Here is a 23,629-nt window from a genome sequence, read left to right as displayed (position 1 = left end):
AATTTCCTTCTCGGTTCCCATCCTCATCCCTTCTCAGATCCTTGTGATTCAGGATCTGTTTTCAGAGAAGTCATGTCATGGTCATAATCACACTGCTGGTAAGGAGACAGAATGAGGTACAAATCATATTGTGAAGGTAAAACTGACAAGAGTTGCTATTTCAATATGAGGGCTCAGTCAGAAAGAGGAAGAATAAAATAAAATAATGTTTTGAACATGAGAAATGTAGTGAATGTTGTAGTCATCAACAGAAGTGATGTCAGGAAAAGCAAGTATAAAGAGAAAAATAAGAAGTTCATTTGAATAATTGATTGAATTAATGAACCCTTTATGAAAAGGGTTTAACTCAAATAATAAAGGATCGAATGATGGGAAGAGAATATGACTGGTGACTTTCCATTGCCTTCATTAGGTTACCATAAATCTGATTTCTTGAGCTGCCTCAGCCTATGGGTCTTTTCTTTTCCCACCACTTATTTTTAATTATACTGGAATTGCAAAGCATCCAAAAGATCAGTAATGGTGTTTATGCTAGCCGTAATAGTACACTAGTCAATTTAATTATATCCTTGAGATGATTTTTCTGGACCAATTAGTTGAACCCATTTTCACTGAGTAATTCATTGTAGTCCATTCCCAATTACTAATACATTCCATTAAATAGGTAAGTGTCTAAATGATGAGCCATTTTTTTGTTGTTAAATAAGTACCTGAATGAAATGCACAGGCATACTCCTTAGTACCCAGAAAATCATTTTTTCCCTAACTAGTTCTAAAAATGAGTCTGCTAGTCTGAGAAATGAAGATTTATAATTCATAATAATTCATTTCCTTAGCATCTTGGTGTTGTGGCCTTGGTGTTAGTCCTTCAAATTAGATATTTCATAAAAAATAATTAAACAGTGGAAGTCTGTAAAGTTATGAGGAATATTGATTCATATGTTTCTCCCTCTTTATGCTACCATCCCTTTTCTATCCTCTAGTTTCCAACTCAACTGATCCTATTATTCTCTTTTAGTAGATTGTTATTAACTTACTGGGAATTTGTTTCAATTCAACTGATATTTTCTTAAGAGTCTACAATGAATTTTTTCATTTTCCAAGTAGGAAAATTAAGTGGACATTTTAAAGAGGTAAAATCTGACTCTTTATCAAGGACAACTTTACAACAATTAGAGATATCTACATATGAAGTGGGGTAATGGAAGATAAAATGAGTTCCCTGTCACTGGAAGTATTCAAGGAGAAGTTGGAAGACCAATTGGTGTTAATGCCTTAAAACAATGGTCATTTAGAAGGACAGATAATGAGTTTCATTTTGGATATATGGAGTTTAAGATGTTTACTGGGTATCTAGTTCAAGATGTCTGAAAGGATGTTGGAGATACAAGATTGGAGATCAACAAAGAGTTTAAAGAGGACAATAGTAATATGATAATAATACTATATATATATATATATATATAGTGCTTATTATGTACAAGGCACTGTGCTAAGTTCTTTACAATTCATACCTCATTTGATCCTCACAATGACTCTGAGAGGTAGGTCCTATTGTTATCCCTTTTTAATAGATGAGGAAATTATGACAAAAAGGTTAAATTACTTGCCTGGGGTTAAAGGACCAGTAAATGACTGATACTTTGAATTCAGGTCTTCTTGACTCCAGCCCTATCCTCTGTACATTGTATCACCTAGGATAGGAAGATTTAAGAATCACCATCATAGAGAAAATAATTAAATCAGTGGGAGCTAATAAGATCACCAAGTGAATTATTAGAGAGATAGAAAATAGAAGACTCAGAGAAGAGGACTGAGGGACACCTGTAATTAGAAAGTGTGATCAGGAAGATTTAGCAAAGGAGACAGGGAAGGAATGTCCAAATAGGAGGAAGAAAAACAGAAGAGAAAGTGATATCCTGAAAACCTAGAAAAAAGAGACTATCAGGGGGAAAAGGATCAGCAGTATAAAAGCTGCAGAGAAATCAAGAAGAATGAGGACAGAAAAAAGGCCATGTGATTTGGTAACTAAGACATCATTAGTAATTTTTTTTCTTTTTTTAAATTTTTAAACCCTTAACTTCTGTGTATTGACTTATAGGTGGAAGAGTGGTAAGGGTAGGCAATGGGGGTCAAGTGACTTGCCCAGGGTCACACAGCTGGGAAGTGTCTGAGGTCAGATTTGAACCTAGGACCTCCCGTCTCTAGGCCTGGCTCTCAATCCACTGAGCTACTCAGCTGCCCCCCCATCATTAGTAATTTTGAACATAACAGTTTTGGCAAAGTGATAAAGCCAGCCCCCAGACTGGAGAGGATTAAGAAGAGAGAGAAATTGGGATAAGATAATTTAGAGATGTTTATTGTAGAACTTATTTTCAAGAGGTTTTACTATGAAGGGCAAAAGAGATAATGGGATGATACTTAGTTGTTAAGGAAAGAACAAATGAAGGTTTTTTTCAAGATGGAGGAGACATGGACATGTTTTTAGGGAGGATGAATATATGAGCCAACAGATAAGGAGGGTTTAAAAATAAGTGAAAGAGAAGGAATTACAGAAGGATCAATGTAATGAAATCACTTGAACAAGTTGAGGGGTTGGTCTTGGTAAGGAGTAAAGCCACTTAATGATGTGAGGAAAAGGGGAAGGAGGAGATAGTGACAAAAGGCATTTGAATGTTAAGATATGAGAAAGAAGGGAGGAGAGAGGGTTCTTAGGGCATGGCCTCATTTTTTCTGTAAAATAAAAGCCAAAGTTCTCAGCTAAAGGCAGAAAGAGACAAGGGAGCTTTGAAGAGAGGTATGAGTAAGTTTAGAAGGATAGTGGGGAGAGTGGGATAGTGAGTTGATAATGGAAGTAAAACCTAGAATTGTCTTGCAACAGAGAGCGCCAAATTGATGTTGTATAACAAATTCTAGTGGACTTAGTCAAATGGGTTATATGATTTTCTCCATCTTTGTTTAGCAGCATATATGAAAGAATGAAGGTAGAAAAATGGTGGGAGTGATATAAGACCGAGGCATAGGTGGGCATTATTGAAGATATGATAATGGGCCCATGCATTCAAGAGAGGAGGAGAGTGAAGAGTTAGTTGAACTATTTCACTAAGGGGTCAAATGGAAGAGTGAATGATTAGGGAGATGGCTCTCAAGTGCTCAAAGGATTAGAGATCATCATGTGGAAAAAGAGCAGGGTTTTGAAAGAAAAGATGAAAATACAACGGATTATGGTCAAGTAAAAGGATTTCAACATTCTTGTGCCCTGAAGAAGTATATTTGCAGGGTCATCTTAGTGGCCTTGTCCATCAGCCTTTCTCCAATGGTAAAGAACATGTTCAACAGTGTCAGAATCTGTTGAGGAGACTGTAACACTATCATTTTTTTTGTCCTCAGCTCAGGTCTGGGGCATATTAGCCTATCCCTTAGGATCGGCAAACTCAGCCAAGCTACTGGTCTGGCATCAATTTATTGTCTTCTGAAGAATTATCCCAGCCGCACATCACAGCAACTCGATAACAGATGTCAGCAGGAACCTCCAGAGAGAGATGGGATAGCCAAGTCATATAGGTCCAAATTTATGAGATATTTTAGATACAGGTGTTCCTTGTGGGTATATTTAACTATCATTGCAGTTGAGGGGTAGTTAGGTGGCATATTGGGTAGAGAGGATATTAGCAAAATATTAACAAGATATTTAGGAAGGAGTGAGATGCCATATAATTTACAGGCCTTGTTTTCAATGAACGAATTGGATAGTATTTTGACTCTTTTTTAAATGTGTATACACGTAATTAATTACAAGTAAGTTATATTAAAATAAGTCTCCACATAAAAACACTTGAGCCTATTAGTCACAAGAAAGTTCTTTGTACAAAAATATGTAACTATGCAAAGAAGATCATGTGTTATATTTCTTCTTATCCCCAATGACATCTGCTATAAGGTTTTCCCTATAGTAGATACTTATTTTTTTTAATTTGCTGATTGAATAATGAAAAACAAGACTGAACAAGTCCAAATTTAGTTCTTGAAATGGAGCCTTAAACTAGTTTTCAATCAGCTTGGTCTCTAGATATTTCATAATGATTACTTTTCTTATTTTCCTTGTCATGTCTTTGGTGAAAGAACAGCCAACACATGAGTCCTGTCATGGGTATATATTATGAATATATTTTGCCCTTTGAGTACAGTGTGTTAACTGTACTTGTCAGAAGAGACCAAAATTATGTCCCTGTTATTCTGGTTTGCTTGGCTGTGATATACTCAAATTATTTCAGCTTCTTTCTATTTAAAGATTTGGCCTGAGTTGTTTAAAATTTGCCATATAAAAACTATCTGGAGCCAATATTTCTGATTAAAAATTATAAAATTTGGGGGAGTAGTCTGATTAGGTAATGGGATATGAAGCTCTGCTCTTTGAGGACTGGTAATTGGTTGAAAGAATTTGAAATCTTTAAACTAGAGGAGATTTACCTGGGAAATGAAGGCTGTCCTCAAATATTGGAAGGTCTATAATGTGAAAGTGGCATTAGATTTACTACTTGGACCAAAAGGACGAAACTAAGACCAATGACTTGTCACTGACAAGCACATTTTGACTTCTTATAACATTAGCAATAATAATAATAACAATTACAATAATGACTCATAACAAAAACTTATAACAAAAACATCTAACATTCATGTAGTGCTTCAAAATTTTAAAAACATTTTATATCTATTATCTAATTTTGATTCTCACAAATATCCTGTGAAATGGGTGTCACCGTCATCCTCATTGTGAAAATAAGGAAACTAAGGGTAAAAGAAGTTAATAGATTTCCCAGAACCACATAGCTAGTAAGTATCTGAGGGAGTTAGGTGTTTTTTACTTCAATTCTAGCATTTTACCCAATATGACATAAAGCTGCCTCTATGAGCAAATTTTCTTACAATCAGATCTGTGAAAAAGTCATATAGACTGCCTTTGTAGTTATTAGGTTCTCTATCACTGACAGTCTTTAAATTCTCTAGATAAGTGGTTCCCAAACTTTTTTGGCCTATCACCCCCTTTCCAGAAAAAAAATATTACTTAGCCCCCCTGGAAATTATTTTTTTAAATTTTAATAGCAATTAATAGGAAAGATAAATGCACCTGTGGCCATCACTGCCCCCCTGGGTCGCTTTAGCACCCACCAGAGGATGATAGCGCCCACTTCAGGAATCACTGCTCTAGATAATCACTTGTCCAGAATGACATAGAATAGGATTCATGTTCTAGTATGGAATGAACTAAATACTCTCTGAGGTAACTTCCATATCTGAAATCCCATTAGTTTATGATTCCTTGATATAAGTGTCCTGGTAAAGTTTGTGCTCCCAAATTTCATATGAATTTGGACTGGACTACTGACTGGACCTCAAAGTTGGCAATTCTGTTGTTGAGGATCCCAAAGATACCTGCTATAGCTACATGGTGCCATTAATTTGATTTTGGTTACAGTATTATCACTCTCTGTTTCCATCAGAACGCAAAGTCTTTGAGGGATGTAGTTTTTCATTTTCACCTTTTTAGCCCCATTCTGGGATTGTGTTAGAACCTATTCAAACTAGCTCTCATCTCATTATTAAATTTTAGTTGTGAGCATTCATATGCTAGAAATTGATAAATGTTATGAAGCAGGACTCAATTCATTATTTTCTGGATTGCCTAGAATTAAGAAAGTGATGGCAAAAATGTTAACAGTACAGATTAAACTTAAAGATGTCATGTCTTTTTGAAGATTTAATTGTTAAATATTTCTACACCTTTGTTGTTGCCAAGGACAGTGCCTTGTTCACTTAGTAAATACTTGTTGAATAATTGAATTCTGTTTTATCTGTGTCCATGATTTCCATACTAGAAATATTAGTCTTAAAAGAGGATGCTTGGGGGCAGCTAGGTGGTTCAGTGGATAGAGAGCCAGGGCTGAGGTAAGATATTCTAAATTCAAATTTGGTCTTAGACACATCCTAGCTGTGTGACCCTGGGCAAGTCACTTAACCCCTATTGCCTAGCCCTTGCTGCTGTTCTGCATTGGACCCAATACACAGTATTGGTTCTAAGACAGAACATAAGAGTTTAAAAGAATAACTATCAAAAATTAGATAGATTTAATCAACTAGGAATGGAAAGATAAAGAAAATTCATGATCACTATATCCAAGTATTTGAAGAACTGCTATATAGAAGTACAAGTAAGGTTAATTTTCATTGGTTTACAGGACAGATATAGAGCCCAAGATTAAATAGTCAAATGAGGCAGAGTTTGGCCAATTTAAGAACATTTCCTTTTTCTAACAACTAAAACTTTCCAAAAGTGGAATGAGATGTTTCATAAGATCATGAGTTCCCATCAGTGGAGTACTTCAGGAACTACAAGACCTTTCATCAGAAATGTTGTAGGTGGTTTGCCAGTTAGAGAAGAGTAGGAATAGTTTGACATTGAAGTAAATTTTTTCCTATTAGAATCTATGATCATGTAAATTTCAGGCAGTGTGGCAAGAGGAGATGGAAGCACTTTAAAAGAATATGTCTATTACTTCTAGATTGTTGGTTTTGTTGTTAAGTCTAAGTGTCATATCCCTCCTCTGGGTAATGACATTTCAGCTTTCCATTATTTTATGTATGTATTGTACTCTATTTTTTTGGATTATGTATGTTTTTAAGTTATCTTCCCTACTAGATTCTAAATTCCTTATAGATAGAAATTATTTCGTATTATTCATATGTCATCTGGCTTAATATATAGAAAAGAGATGGTACTAAGCAAATGTTACTCTATGAATAAGTTGAAGAACAAATTGAAGTCAGCATATGTATGTACTGTATGCATTTAATGGATTAAAGTTCCTCAGAGAAACCAATAGAGTAGGTTAAGTAGGAGACTCAAAATTACATATCTGTGCTTAAGGAAAATTATTTGACAGCAATAAGTAGAATAGAAAAGAATGGTGAAAGATCAACTAAAATACTGTTTCAATAAGCCAGGGTAGTGGTGTTAAGGATCTAAACCAATGGGATGGCAATGTGAGTGGAGAGAAGAGGTCAAATGTGAGACATATAGTGAAGGTAGAGACAACAAGATCTACAACTGATTGGATTGTTAGGAGAGTGGAGGGGAAAGATTCCAGGATAATGCCAAGATTATTGTCTCAAGAGCTTGGAAGAATGGTGGAGCCTTGGACAAAATAGCTAAGTTTTCAAGAAAGGAAAACTAAAGTAGAAAGGGAATGGGTTCAGTTTTAGACATGATACATTTAATGTATCTTGAGGACATCCTTTAAAATATACAATAGGTAATTGATGATATGGAAGTGAAGTTCAAAGAAAAGAGAAGAACTGGATAGGTATATTTGTGGTCATTTTCTTAGAAATAGTAATTAAAATTTAATTTTAATTAAATTAATAACCTAATGAAGTTACCAAGAGCATAAATGGAGAAGAGAAGAGGACCCAGGAAAGAACCTTAGAATTCCCTTGCTTGCAATTAAGGGGTGTAACATTGAATCAGGAAAGTGGTCAGGAAAAGGTAGCTATAAGGAGATTTTGATCATAAGCATCAAATAAAGCAGTATGAAATAATTTCTAATAGTAGATAGAAGAAACTCAGCTGAAAATGATGTCAAAAGCCAGAATACAAAAAGTTGAGGTGTATGAAAGAAGAATAAATAGAGGTTGCTAATGTAGTCAATTTTTCAAGAAGTATGGCAAGAAAAGTAGGAGAGATGTAGCAAAATTATCCTGAGAGACTAGAAAGATCTTATAGATGTAGGTATTTGTGCATGTGTGTATTGATAATGATGGTGATTTGGGCGTCTTTGAAGACAATAGGCAAGAAACAAGTTTGAATATTGAATATTTGAGAGATAGTGGAGAGAGGTGAGGATGCCAACTGCTAAAAAAGACTGGAAGAGATGGTGTCAAATAAACATACAAAAGGGTGGGCCTTGAGATGAAGGGTCATCTTTTTTTTCAGAAACTGGGAAAAAAGAAAATTTGTGGTTGTAAAGTCAAGGGAGGTTTCAAATGAAGTCAAAGAGAGAAGAGGTAATATATTCAGTGGCCTCCATTTTTTCAGTAAATTCAGAGAAGACGTCTTCAGCTGAGAGAGGGAGAGGGGAGAATTATATGTATAAAAGTTTCAGGAAGAAGGAATACAATTACAAAACTTTTCACATAAGTAAGTGGAAAAATATTAACTGCTCATGTATAGACCAAGGCAACATAATAAAAACGACAAGCCTATCTAAATTAATTTATATATTCAGTTACATACCCATCAAACTAACCAAAAATTGTTTCCAACAACTATAAAAAATTGAAACAAAATTAATCTGGAAGAACAAAAGTTAAAAATACTAAGGGAATTAATGAAAAAAATTGAAAGAGACCTAAGTGTACCAGATCTGATACTGTACTATAAAGCAGTAATCATGAAAACAATCTGGTTCTGCCTAAGAAATTAGTGGACCAATGGAAGATAATGAGTAATCACAATAATGATCATAGTAACTTAATATTTGATAAATCCAAAGACCCAAGCTATTGGAAGAAGAACTCACAATTTGCCAAAAACTGCTGAGAAAACTAGAAAACAATATGGCAGAAACTAGATATAGACCAGCATCTCCCACCATACCCTAAGACAAAGTCAAAATGTATACTTGTTCTAGAACTAAAGGGTGATACAATAAATAAATTAGGGGAAAATGGAAAAGTTTATCTGTCAGACTCATGTATGAAGGAAGAATTTATGATCAAAGAAGACAGAAAACAAAAAAAAATAATATGATTGTGATTACATCAAATATAAAAGGTTTTATACAAACAAAACCAATACAACCAAGATTAGAAGCTGACAACAAATTGGGGGGAAATTTTATAGTAAGAGTCTCTGACAAAGGCCTCATTTCTCAAATATTTAGAGAACTAAATTAAATTTATAAGAATTATAATTATGTATCATAATTATACATATTATATAATAATAATAAATTATAAAAACTGAAAAATGATCAAAAGTTATGAATAGGTACTTATAAAAGAAGACATTGAAATTATTTATAGTCATATGAGGAAATGCTCCAAATCACTATTTTTTAAAAACCCTTAACTTCCATCTTGGAATCAATACTGTATATTGGTTCCAAGGCAGAAGAGTGATAAGGGCTAGGCAATGGGGGTTAAGTGACTTGTCCAAGGTCACACAGCTAGGCAGTGTCTGAGGCTGGATTTGAACCAAGGACCTCCCATCTTTGGGCCTAACTCTCAATCCACTGAGCTAGCTAGCTGCCCCCTCCAAGTCACTATTGATTAGATAAATGCAAATTAAAACAGCTCAGAGATACTACCCCATACCTATGAAATTGGTTAATATGACTAAAAAGGAAAATGATAAATACTGTAGGGGAAATGGGAAAACTGAGGCACTAATTCTAGAGAATAATACAGAACCACACCTAAGAGGCCAAAAAAATATACATACTCTTTGACCCAACAAAACCAATACTGGGTCTGTATCCTAAAGATATCAAAAATAGGGGGAAAGTACCTACTATACAAAAATATTCCGGCAGTTCTTTTTGTAGTGGAAAAGAATTGGAAAGTAAGGGCATATACATATTATATTGTGATATAAGAATGTGATGAAATGCTGTTGTGCCATAAGAAATAATTGATAAATTCAGAAAAATAATACATGTAGAGACATATGAAGTCATACAAAGTGAAATGAGACCAGTGTATAAAGGTGCAGAAATATCGTATAGTCATCAACTGTGAAGAACTATTATCAACAAAACAAGGTTCCATGAAATTGCTAAGGGACTCATAATTAATATATATATATATACATACATATATATATATATTATTCACAGCCCAAAGAAAGAACTGCTGGAGTCTGATTAAAGATCAAAGCATACTATCTTTCACTTTGTTTCCTTCATGAGTCTTTCATTGTATGTGTGATATGTGTCTTCTGTCATGACACAAGGATATAAACATCTATATTGCATGAAAGCACTGGTATAACTTATAGCAGACTATTTGTCATTTGGGGTGGGCAGAAGGGAGAGGAAAAAAGAATCTGAATCACAAAATGTCAGTAAATAATTGTCAAAACTGTTTCTTTGTAACATTGAATTTTTTTAAGTTAAAAAAATCAAAGTTTAGAATAGCTCTTGTGGTGAGTGAGATAGGCAATCAATTAGGAAAAAAATAAAAGGCCTGCCATTGTACAGTGAGGAAGGAGTTGGGTTTGAAAAACATTACAGTCATGAGACTTCTTCTTTAGTTTTGCAGAGCAACTCTTGGGTAGGAGCAGAGGAACCTGATGGTGGGAGCAATCCAGGGTAGAGAGAAGTTTGATAAGAGAGTATCTGTGATCAAATAGGACAAAGTATTCAAGAGCAGAAAACACTATAGAGTTAAAATGGTTCACTATTAGTTTGAGATACCAGAGGAGGGAGAATGAAATCAGAACATCCTGCCCCAACTGTACTCTATTTTGTGTCATCATTACAAGGGTACAGTTAACATGTAATGTCATAACATTCCCCACCTGTCCTCACTCTCCCATTCTGGTAGAGATATAGGCTCAGACTGTTTCTATCTGGAATAATGCATTTATAGTCCTATCTCATTTAGATAGGACTATAAATGTATTATGTATATTTCAATATATTTCAATATATAGTTACATATACATATGTCTATATAATCATTATTTTCTTTGCATTTCCATACTTTCTGAGTAATCAAGTTACTATCCCTCATCTCCCAGATCCTACAATGTAAAAATATAATTAAATGAAACAAATAAAAATATTAGGAATATCTCACAATGTATACCTTATTCTGTACCTATGGGCCACCACCTCTCTACCAAGAGTAGAGAGTTATATCTCATTGCCAATTGTTCAAAGTCAAGTTTGATCTGTCCACTGATCATAATAATACATATTGTTTTCTTTTATACTATAGTAGTAATTGAGTGAGTTCATTTCTTGATACTACATCTTTTCCTCTTCATCAGTTCATATATCTATTGAGTTTCTCTAAAATCATTCTCCATTGCACAATAACATTAACATATAATTAACTATATTTACTTCGGTCATTTGCCAATACCATTTTGTTTCTAGCACAAAAACACTGCTATGAATATTTCTGTACATGTCCATTTTTTCCTCTATGATGATTATGCTTGGTAGTATTATTGCTGAGTAGAATGGTATATACCATTAGGTGGCATTGCTAATACAGCTGAGATGATATTTTGTATTGATAGGAACTTATTATAAACATCCGGAAGACTGACTTGATGACCGAATTTCTCTTTCTATCTTTAAGATTTGATGTTATGAAGAAAATCAATAAGGTTCTTTTTTTTAACTTTAGAAACTTTTTCATAGTCTCAAACTTATTTCCATTGACAGAACCATAGATTTGGAGCTAGAACGAATGTTAGAGGTCGCTGAAAACAATTTCTACACTTTTCAAATGGGAAAAAGGACAAGCATTTGAGAGATTAAGTGATTTACCCCAGTTCCTATGGACAGAAAATAGCAGAGTTAGAATTTGAATCCAGGTCCCTACAAATCCAGTATGATTTCCATTTCATTATATTGTCCCTTTGTCCTTTCTGGAAACTGATAACTTCTGACTCAATAGCTCCCTCTCTGCTAACACGGCTTCTTCAGAAAGCATTTGTAAAAGAGCATATTAGGCAATTTAAAAAATGTCTCTATACAGTGGTTTGTAGAAATGTAGTGTTCAGGTAGAGTTGGGATGAATAAGAATCCACAGAAGTGTGTAACTTGTTCATAAAGGTATTTGAAGTTCACTAATTACCGAGGGATGTAATTATAATTTTGTGTTACTAAGTAATTCAACTTGCTGCCGTACAAATTTAAACTTAAATAGAAAGATAATCCTATACACTCCACCTACACTCTCAGGGCTCTGCAAAATAAATATGGAATCTCTTTGGTGCTTTGACTAGTGCTATTTTATGCACAATTAGCATAGTGGATAAAATTAGTTATGGTTTCACACATCTTAAAAAGTTGTGGGAACTGTTTTGTAAAATCGGAAACAGTTGAAACATCAAGGGTCTTCTACTTCCAGGTAATAGTGTAACAACTACAGCTACTATCTATTTTGAATAGAAATTTTACCTAACGGAATTAAAGCAGAGGAACAGCTATTACATATTTCAAACACATGAGAAAAGATTAATTTGGGCCAAAAAGGTACTTTATCTCCTAATCTGGTTTTAAGGACTTGCCTCATATTATGAGTAGTTCTAAAAGGGAAATGAGGCCTGCACTTAGTGAATGGAAATTCTAAAGGTTTTGCCTGGAAATTTCATTTCCTAATGTCACAGTGACCTGGACAAATGAAATCCCAAACCTGAGTACAAACTGAGACAGTGATTTTATGCACAGGAAAGGACCATAATCTTTCAAAGAAATAAAATCCTCGAATTATAAACACTGCTACCTTAAAAGGCTAATGCTCAATTTATGCCTACTGTCAATTAAATTACTAATGGCTTGACCAATTTATGCAAAGGTAAAGTATACATTCTGCTTTAAAGGCTATTAAGGCTTGAAGCCAGGGGGTGGTTGAGTGGCTCAGTGGATTGAGAGCCAGATCTGGAGACATGAGGTCCTAGGTTCAAATCTGTCCTCAGACATTACCTAGCTATGTGACCCTGGGCAAGTCACTTAGTCTCTATTGCCTAGCTCTTACCATTCTTCTGTCTTGGAACCATTATACAGTATTGATTCTAAAATGGAAGGTAAGTGTTTAAAAAAATACTTGAGGTCTTACCCCTAATCTCATGCAATTATCTTCACATTTTGAAAAATATGAGTAGAATGATGGCCAAAATGAAATTCCAGTTTTGGTTAATTAATTCAACAAGTTTTTGTTAAGGACTTCTCATAGGTAGGGTACTTTGTTAAGCACTCAGAATAGAAAAAGAAACATGGAAATAGTCCCTCCCCTAAAGTAGTTCACATGCTACTATGGAGAAATAAAGTGTACATTCAATTCAATTCACTAAACATTTATCATGCTCTTACCATGTCCTAGGCACTATGCTAAACTCTGGGAATACCAAAAAAAGTTCCTACTCTCAAGGAGTTTACAATGTAATAGAGGGATATAATACACAAAAAGAATCTAATAAATGAGGGGACCAGCAGAGCATCAAGGTACTAGGTAGGGGAGAATGATCTTTACTGGAGCTGAAACCAAGCAGAGATGCTGATGGAAAGAAACCAAGCAGAGTCATTGATGGGAAAAGGGAGAGTTATCTCTCTATCATATGTACATATAAATAGATATGAAGCAATTTTAGTATGTACATTACTACACTAAAATGGGTTTGTGTTAAATTATATTAAATGGCATGTTTATATGAGTACAAGTACTGCTTTCAATGAGAAGTGTGAGAGGACAGTTTTCTGGTGATTTAGGGTTTCCTATATTGTAAGCAACATCTAGAACATGCAAATGAGTTAATAGGTGTATTGTTCATATTTAATATACATTTTTTTTCCTCTGGAAAAACATTAAACTTTGGATGCATGGAAGAGTAAACCACTACTAAAAATGTAATCAGCAGTAAACTGGGGCCAGTCTAAGTAGCTCAGTGGATTGAAAGCAAGGCCTGGTGATCAGGTCTTGGGTTCAGATCTGACCTTAGACACTTCCTAGGTATTTGGCCCTGGGTAAGTCACTTAACTTCCTAAACATATTCACTCTTCTACCTTGGAACCAATACTCAACATCAATTCTAAACAGAAGGTAAAGTTGTTGCTGTTGCTGTTATTGTTTCTTAAAGATAATAGTCTGGTGTTGGTTGACCAATTAATTCAAGAACAAACATGTATTAAGTACCTATAATGGATCAAAGAGTCAAAAAAAGAAGAATGAAAGAGTCCTTGCCCTCAAGTTATTTGTATTCATTGTTTTAGATATTATGCACATGTAGAAGTTTATATGGAACATAATAATACAGAATACATACAAAAAAGTTAAACTGCAAAATATTTAGGCAAGGAGGCCACTAAGAGTTGGAGGACTAAGAAAGATTTCATGTTAAAGGTACTCCTTGAAGTGGATCTTGATGGAACAGAGGGATTTTACAGTATGAAGCAGAGGTGAAGAGAGAGTACATTTCATGAATGAAGGAAAGCCAATGAATGCAAAGGCATGGACGTGGATGATGGAGTGTTGCATGTGAGGAACAGAAGGGAGGTCAATTTGGATTGTAGAGTATGGGCAGAAGAATTTTATGTAACATGGCTGGAAAGATATGTTCAGGTCAGCTTCAGAAGTCAAATAGAGTAGTTTATATTCAATCCTAGGGAAAATAGAGTCACTGTAGCTTATTATGTGGGAGAGAAGTATGGTCCAAGATGCACTAAAAGAAAATTACTTTGACAGTTGTGTGATGGATAAAGAGGAGTATCAAAATAATTTTTTCAGTGACTCCTATGTGTAAGAGTTAAGACTGGAAAAATAGAAGACTGGTAATGTTCTCAATAGAAACAGTGAAGTTTGGAAGAGAACTGATGTGAATAGAATGATGTAGTGATTAGAATCCTGAATGAATATGGAATTAATTCAGAAGATTTGGGCTCAAATCCCACCTGAGATACATAACTAACTTCATAACACTGGGCAAGTCACTATGCCTCCGTTTCATTACCTATAAAGGGAAGGGCTAACTTTAATGACTTCTAAAGTCACTTCCAGCTATGTAAGACTAAAAATGAATATACAATACTCCTAGTATTACATTTTTATAAGATTTAATAACAACAAAGTGAGAGAAAGGGATTCTTTCAACTGAGTGAGCAGAGCAAAGAGCCAGAGACCCAGTTACCTACCACACTCGAGCCAAAGCCAAAGCCCCTCAAAAAGGCCCCTCAGCATGGGTTTCAACAAATTTATAAACAATCCCATACCAGGGCAAAACATTGGAATGCGAGACAAGGGAACGCTTGGAAGAGTAAAGAATGCTGGGAAATGAAGTCCCCAGGGTACAAATTTTTAAAACACACAGCTCAAAATCAATGATCTGTAATCCTATGATTCAATGCCCAATAGGAACTGGGTAATACAGGAATGAAGTTTAGGAGATAGACTCAGGCTGGATATATAGATCTCCAGGTATATCCATTGCATAAAGATTAAACCCATAAAAACTGATGAGGATACCAAGAGAGTTTAGAGAGAGAAAAGAAAAATGACCTCGAAAAGAATCTCTTGATATAATCACAGTTAGGGAGTATGTTATATATAATGTAGAATGCTGTTTTAGGATGATCATTTTGGCTACTGTGTGGAAGATGCAGTGGAGTGAAGAAAGACTTGAACAGTGAAATCAATTGGAAGGACATTTGCGTAGTCCAGAAAAGAAGTGATGAGGTGCCAAGATTGTTAGATGAATTAGAAACTGAATTCAAGTATGAAAGCTATGGAATAATGAAAAATGTATATGTACAAAAGACGTCATGGTGGTAGATGTAAAGGTTTGGTCAGTGACTGGCAATCAATCAAATATCTTTTTTTCTGTTTCTCTCCTTTTGAATGACTCGTTGAGAGCCATTCAGGGCAACTACACTCAATAAAGCAGCTAAAAAGGCTAATCTTTCCCTTCCTACCTCCCCTTTCCAACATACAGATTTTAAATCCTCAAATTATTAGAACCAATGGATTTATGTTGGAGTTCTGGCTAATCCACTTTCTTGTCAAGTACAACCTGGAGTAATTTTTTTTTTACTTCTGAGCTTCAATTTTCTCATATATGATATGAGAGTTGATCTTTGTATATTGTGTTATTCTAAAGGTGCTGGAAAATGTAAAACACTAGATTAAAATGTACCATATTAATGAGGCACTTCCACAAACACAATGACAGTTATTTCTTGGGTTTCTGTAGTCATAATCTGTATGTATATGTAGCAAACAAAGTCTTAGACTTTTTGAGGGTTAGAATATATAGAAATCTAAAAAGAAAATAAATGGCAGAAAGTAGAGCGGTGGGCATTAGAGACTGAGGACTGGGAAGATACATAGCAAATGGTAAAAATGGGATATTAAAGAAATGATGAGCGGGATAATTTCAGAAAAACATGGAAACACATGAACTGACACAAAAGCTAAGAGAGCATTGTACACAGTAACAACCCTTATTTCTCCTACCACCTCAACTACCATCCTTCATCATTGAACCTTCCTCATCCACTATATTGCCTTAACTTCCCTACTACCTAGTCTATTCCCTTGATTACCTCCAGCCTTGGGTCCCTTGCCTTGTCTTATTCCATGATCCTATCATGTATGATGAACAACTATGAATGATTTAGCTATTTTCAAAAAATATAATGATCCAAGACAGTCCCAAAGGACTCATAATGAAAAATGCCATCCATCTCCAGAGAAAGAACTGAAGGAGCCTGAATGCAGATGGAAACATATTGCATTTTCTTTGTTCATTTTTTTTGTTCAAGTTATCTTCCACAAAATGGCCAACATGGAAAGAGATGTTTTCCATAATTACACATGTAAAATCTATATCAGATTGCTTACTGTGTTATGACAATTTGGAACTTAAAATTTAAAAAACAATGATAAAATTGTTTTACATGTAATTAGGAAAAATAAAATATCATTGCTAAAAAGAACACAATAAAGGATATTTACATGCCAAATGATTTGTGAAAACTTAGTCAATGAAAATATTAATTCCCCAAAGGATTTAAAGGCCTACTCCTTAGGCTCATATGTTCAGGTCTATTGGGCAAATCATTTCACTTTTCTGAACCTCGGTTTCCTCATATTTAAAATGGGGACCAAAAAGTTATAACACCTTCCTCAAAAGGTTATTTTACTCAAACGAAATGACATATGCAAAACAATTGTATACATTTTAAAGCCCTTTATAAGTGCCAGTTATTTTGAAAGATAGTACATAAACCTTTGATTTTGATGCTAGAAGAACATAGGAAGATTATCTTTTCTCTACTCCATCCCCTAAATGAAGTCCCTCCTTAATTTGAGAGGTTCCAAGAAGTTCATCTAGCTTGGTTGCTCAGTACATCTTCCTCAGTCATGTCCTGCTGGAACAAAAACTGGAAATCACTCTTAGCTGTGAGCATAATTTTACTCTTACAGTTCTCATCACTGCTCAATCTATATCAATATTTTCTGTATGGGTAATACTTGCAAAACTAGATATGTGTCCTCTACAAATTCATTCCCACCAACACAAACACTATGATAACCTTAGAGACAATAGGAGATCAAAGGCACCACAGGCTCCCTGGCTCCCTAGTCTTTCATACTGGTTTCCTTGCTTTTATACCAAGATCACATCCCTCCAATGTCCCCTCTCCTTCTATGCCATAGTAATTAATCTAATCTCTAAGACTTCCTTTTATACATAAAGCAGGCTTCTGCTTACTTCTTGAAGCCTACATATATTTCCTGCACAATTACAATGAATTATTCCCCATTTAGAGAATGGCATGTTTGAGAGATTGTTGGATTTGCAGTGAGGAAGCCTTAGGTTTGCATCCTGCCTCAGATATGCAGTGTGTTATGGACTAAACCATTTATCCGCCAAGAAAGACCCAAGTCTCAGTTTCTTCCTCTATGAAATAAAAGTGGAGATGAAGTCATTGGTTTCTCTGGTTCCTTCCCTCCTTAAACTTATAACAGTGAAAGGCAGGCAGAGAATTTTGCAATGTAAACAATAGCACCTGCTTCTCTTCCCCTCACCCCTTACAGCATCCCAGTCTCCTGACACATAGTTATTGAGTGCTTTCACTTCCTATATCAAACAGTGCACTTGGCAGAGTTGTGTTGTTTTTTTTTTTTTCAGGCAAGCACAACTCAGCAGCAAATGCAAATAAAAACCAGGCATTTCCCCACAACAGCTGTACATGGATGAACTGTGTTCTTTCCCATTTTAAATCTGTTTTCACTCTAAATAGGAGAAAAAAGCAGAGGGGGAAGGGTACATTAAAATGTTAAGATTCAGCAAGATGGCTACTACACTAGGGTTTTTTTATGTTTTCCTTTTAGTTGATTTTCAATTATTAAGCATTTTATTTTCCTTCCCTCTCCTCTACATCCCCCCCAAAAATACAACAACCCTAAAACCTCTTGTAATAAAGATTTATAGTAAAGCAAAAAGAAAAACTCTTCATTATCCATGCCCCGAAATTGGTCTCATTCTGTATCTTGATTTTATCTCCTCTCTGTCAAGAGATCAGTGATATAGAAAAACTTGGTTGGGTACCACAATGTAGGTGGCAATATCTAAAATGTAAATATGTTGTCAAAGTCAATAGGACCTCATCTCTCCTTATCAAAGGGAATATTAATCATGCTTCTTTTATATAATGTGATGGCTTCTTATTTTGTGCTTCTAGCCTGCGTATAATACATGGGCTTTTCCTGGATTACAAAATATCACAATGAGTTTTGGATTGTCTGATTTTTAGGTCTTTTCTAACTTTAGTGATCACTAAATCTATGTCTCTTGGAGGCAACTAGATGACTCAGTGGATTGAGAGCCAGGCCTACAGATTTGAGATCCTGAGGTTAAATTTGGCCTCAGACACTTCCTAGCTGTGTGACCCTGGGCAAGTCACTTAACCTCCATTTCCTAGTCCTTACCACTCATAACACTGATTCTAAGATAGAAGAAAAAGGTTACAAAAACTATATATGCCTTTAAGGGAGGCAACTTAGAGCCCATCATGAGGTCTGACTCTTCACGTCTCCATTTAGAATTTTTTTTGGCAAAAGATGGGTTGTCATTTCCTTCTCTAGCTCATTTTATAGATGAAGAAATTGAGGTCAACAGAGTTAAGGGTCTTGCTGAGAAGTGTTATGCTAGGCAGTATCTGAGATCAAATTTGAACTTAGGTCCTCCTGACTCCAGGACTGGTACTTTATCTACTGTGCCACCTAGATGCCCATAGATACATATCTATTAAATCTATAATACATATAGTACATACAAATATATACATATGTGCATTGCATACATGCATATATTAATTATATACCATTTTGTTCAGTCGTTTTTAGTCATGCCTATTTGTAAGTCTATTTGGAGTGATTTGCTATTTCCTTCTCCAGCTCATTTTACAGATGAGGAAACGGAGACAAATGGGGTTATGTGACTTGCCAAGGGTGACACAGCTAGAAAATGTCTAAGACTAGATTTGATTTCAGGAAGATGTCTCCCTGACCTTAGGCAAGGCACTTTATCCACTGCCACTACCTAGCTGCCCAAACAACAACAGTGAGTAGGCAGGTACCAGATAACATCCTACCCATTGAATGGCCATGTTTCCTACACTGTTCTAGAAGATCATTAAAAAATTCACTTTTAAATTGGTCCAATGTCTTCAACCTCAGATTTATTGACGGAGTGGAAGTAACAGGTCATAGAGTCAATCCTTTTCAGTTTTTCTCTTTCTGAAATCCCTCAAGTTGGGCTTGACCTTACTGTTGAAAGGACAATGGTTGGGGCAGCTAGATGGCTTGGTGGATTGCAAGCAAGGCCTAGAGATGTGAGGTTCTGGGGTCAAATCTGTCCCCAGATACTTCTTAGCTGTGTGACCTTGGGCAAGACACTGAACCCCTATTACTTAGGCCTTATGGCTCTTCTACCTTAGAACCAATACACAGTATTGATTCTAAGATAGAAGATAAAAGTTATTTTTTTATTTTGAAAAGGATAGTGATGCCCATGGACCAAGCATATTCTTTGTGGAATTGGATTGGATTCAGCAGGATTTTTTCTGTAAACGAAAGTGTAAGGATGCTATTGTTGGTAACTGGGAGTTTGTTGTTGTTTTTTCCCCTAAAAAAATATATGTATATATATGTATCCCTAAAAAAATATATGTATATACATATATTTTTTTCCTGAGGATAGTTATTAATGGCAGCCAAGAAAATAGCCAACATGAATAGAAATATAACATCTATAATGAAGACAGTGATGAAATAATCACTGGTATTTATGTAACACTTGGAATGTTTGCGAAGTACTTTCTATGAATCGTCTCATTTGATCATTAAAACAACTCCATGAGATAATTATTTGTGTTGCTGTTGTTATCACTATTTTATAGGTGAGGAAACTGAAACCTGGAGTGGCTAAACAACTTGCTTAGGGTCACACAACTTGTCCCATTTTCCATACTAAAAGTAATACATCTACTTATAGCTGTTATAGAGAAATGCTTAGTACTTCACTCTCTTTAATTGCACTTTACCTGGAGTATGACATCTATTTCTAAAGATTGTATTCTAAGAAGGTTTTGTATATATACACATATATTTATATATGCATGTATATAAATATCTGTTATACTATATCAGATATATCTGATTTTTCTTATATATATATTAATTGGAAAATCCAGGCATATTTGACTAGCAGAAAAAAGGAATTAGTGGGAACAGAATAGCTATAAGTGTTGGAAAAGCCATGTGGTAGAGGAATTGGACTTTTCTGCTTAGACATAAAAGAAGAAACCAGAAGCAATGTGTGTAAGTTACAGTGAAATAAAGTAAGGTTTGATGTAAGGGAAAACCTTCTCATATTTAAAGCTGCCTAAAAGAAAATGAACTGCCTCAAAAGTAATTAATTTCCTATCATTGGAAGTCTTCAAATACATGATGAATGACCACTAATCAGGGAGGCCATGAGGAGAATTTTGTTCAGATACAGTTTGTACTAAATGAATTCTAAGGTTATTTCCAATCTGAGGTTCTATAAATCTTTGTTTCCCTTTTATCCAAATATGTCATAAGGGAGAAATGGAGTATATGGAAGATGGTGAAAGGAAGACACTTTTCCTTGTTGTGTCTAAGAGGACTCTTTACTCAGTAACTTTAACTCATCTTCTCCTGCTCTATATTTCACTCTCAACTAAGTTGCTCTTCCCAAATGTAATGTTCCCTTTCCCATATATGTAATCTTGCATAGCTATGCTACATGCATATGCTACATGCCTACAATGTCCTAATCCTCATCCTCTCAGAATCTTTGGCTTTCTTCAAGATTGAGCTCAGTTGCTGATTCCTCTAGAGAATCTTTCTGGACTCCCCCAGTACTCAGTGTTAATTCTTTCCTCATATTTATGGCATCAAATTATCTGTTTATACATAGTATCCAATAGGAGATTTTAGTTCCGTATTAAAGGCAAGGATTTTTTCTTCATAATTACATAGTAAATAGAGAACCTGCCTTGAACTTAGGAAGACTCAGGTTCAAGTCTCACTTCTGATAAAAATTATCTGGTTGATCCTGAGCAAGTCACAACCTTTCTGTGCCCTAAGCAGCTCTAAGACCATTAATTTCTAAGAAGATGCTGACCTGAATTGGTAGATGAAGTTTCCTCACTAGGAATTTCTCTATATTAATAAAATCAATTGTCCAGTTTCTATTCATGTTGGTTGATCCATTGATTCATCATTTTTATTTACCTTATTCTCTTTTCTTGTTATTGTTCTGTCATTTTAAGTGTTTCTAGTTTTTTCTTTGCAAAGATACTGAATTGGTTTGCCATTTCCTTCTCTAGCTCATCTTACAGATGAGGGAACTGAGCCAAACAGGATTAAGGGATTTATGCAGGATCACATAGATAAGAAGTATCTAAGACCAGATTTGAACTCAGGAAGATGAGTCTTCCTGACTCCAGGCTCTGGGCTCTATTCACTGCTCCCCATACTCCCCAGTTGTCTTTTATAGTGCCTGGAAAAATGCCTTGCACATATGAATGCTTATAAATTTGAAGCCAATAGAAATATTGATGTGTGTTATTCCATTACTGCCATTCCATAGGTGAATTTGAAATTGAGATTGATTAGAAAAGTAGCCTGAAACCTCATGAAACATCATTCTTACCTAAACCATTTTTGAACTATTAGCAAATAAATAATATCCCATCCCTTTTCCATTATTTTAGATATCACCACTGGATATCAGTCTTTGTTAATGAGGGAGCTGAGTTTAAGGAATGGGAAAAGAAAGAGCAAGAAATGTAGTCAAGGACCAGTTACCAAATAGCAATGAAAGTCAGCCAGCAAGAGATCTATCTGTGACTAAATAGGGAAGGGACCACAGGTGGGAAATGTGGAGCATGAAACAACCTTAGATATAATTCATTAGTCAAGAACCTGTAAATATAAGAACATAATAGGCCTCTGAGCGGCTTTGGATATTCTATCAACATTGCAACTAAACACTTAAATTAAAGGTATCGAAGTATCAAAGTAAAAAGACATAATGAGGGAAAAAAGCAAAAATTGCAGTTTGAGATGCTGGCTTAAATCTGGACACTCCCACTTATTTATTACTGGTGTGACCTTTGGACAAAACTGAACTGGGTTTCAAAATGGGCAGCTAGATGGCTCAGTGGATGGAGTGTCAGACTGGGAGTTCATAAGACTCATATTACTGAGTTCAAACACAGCTTCTGAAACTTACTATCTGTGTCAATTTGAGCAAATTACTTAAACCTGTGTGCCTTTGTTTCCTTAGCTGTAAAATGAGGCAGAGAAGGAAATAGCAAACCAATTCAGTTTCTCTGCCAAGAACACTTGAAATGGGGCCTTGAAGAGTCAAACAAGATTGAAAAATGACTCAACTACAATAACAAACTGGGTCTCAGTTCCATTTGTTAAATAAGTGGTTTGAACTAGATGGTTCTTGGTTATTTCTTAATCTCTGAGAGGTAGTATAAGAGGAACCAAATTTTTAAATTGAATATTAAATTTTATTTCAAGAAATACTTAGAAGAACCTACACTTGGATCAGAAATTTTACATTTGAGCACTAAACTAATTAACTCATTTGTTATGTTGGTCAAATTATGTCATCTATTTGAATTTTAGATTCCTTATGAGTAAAATAGGGACAATGTCTTTCTATATGGAGTGGGGGGAACAAGTATTTATTAAATGCCTACTTTATGCTAAGCACTTTGCTAAGCATTTTACATATACTATCTCGTTTAATCTAAAAGATATCTTATATAGGAAGTGCTTTTATTATCCATATTTTACAGTTGAGTAAACTGAGGCAAACAATGGTTAAATGGCTTTTCTGGAGTCACATAACTAGTAAATGACCGAGAAAGCTCTAAAATCCTGATTTCAGATAAAATACTTTATCCTCTATACTGCTAGTCAGCTACCTCTGAGGTTATCAGGGGGAAACTCTGGGCTTCAAGTAAAATCACACATGCAAACCCTCTCTTGAAAACGTAAAACAAAATACAATCAGGTGACTGTGTTATTTTTATTAATATTATTCAGGGGTATGCCCAATATATGATGATGTAGCAAAATATTACTGCATCAACTCAAATATAGGCCACCTATTCACTGGAGGATTCCCCAAATGAGGTAGCTTTAAAAATAAACTGTGAATAGAATTGATAATAGGCCTGTATCAGGTTTCACATAAAGCAGATTTGGGGTCAGAGAATTTGGATTCCAGTCCCCATTCTGTTACTTATTACCTATGTGGTCTTGGGCAAGTCATTTCTTTAATCAG

The 23,629-nt window shown here is 35.0% G+C and overlaps 1 protein-coding gene and 1 non-coding gene across 2 annotated transcripts in view; one reads left to right on the top strand and one right to left on the bottom strand.

Annotated features, from left to right (window-relative positions):
- Positions 1-23,629, top strand: part of GRM5 (glutamate metabotropic receptor 5) — a 620,904-nt gene that overhangs the window by 275,116 nt on the left and 322,159 nt on the right. The gene's annotated exons all lie outside the window — the stretch shown is intronic.
- Positions 18,324-18,450, bottom strand: LOC123243512. Its single transcript, XR_006506029.1, has one exon. It is a non-coding gene; the product is annotated as a U6atac minor spliceosomal RNA (small nuclear RNA).

The sequence above is a fragment of the Gracilinanus agilis genome, chromosome 3, assembly GCF_016433145.1.
Source record: "Gracilinanus agilis isolate LMUSP501 chromosome 3, AgileGrace, whole genome shotgun sequence".
Taxonomy (NCBI): Eukaryota; Metazoa; Chordata; class Mammalia; order Didelphimorphia; family Didelphidae; genus Gracilinanus; species Gracilinanus agilis.
The sequence above is the reverse complement of the archived record's forward strand: the minus strand, read 5'-3'. Positions and strand labels throughout refer to the sequence as shown.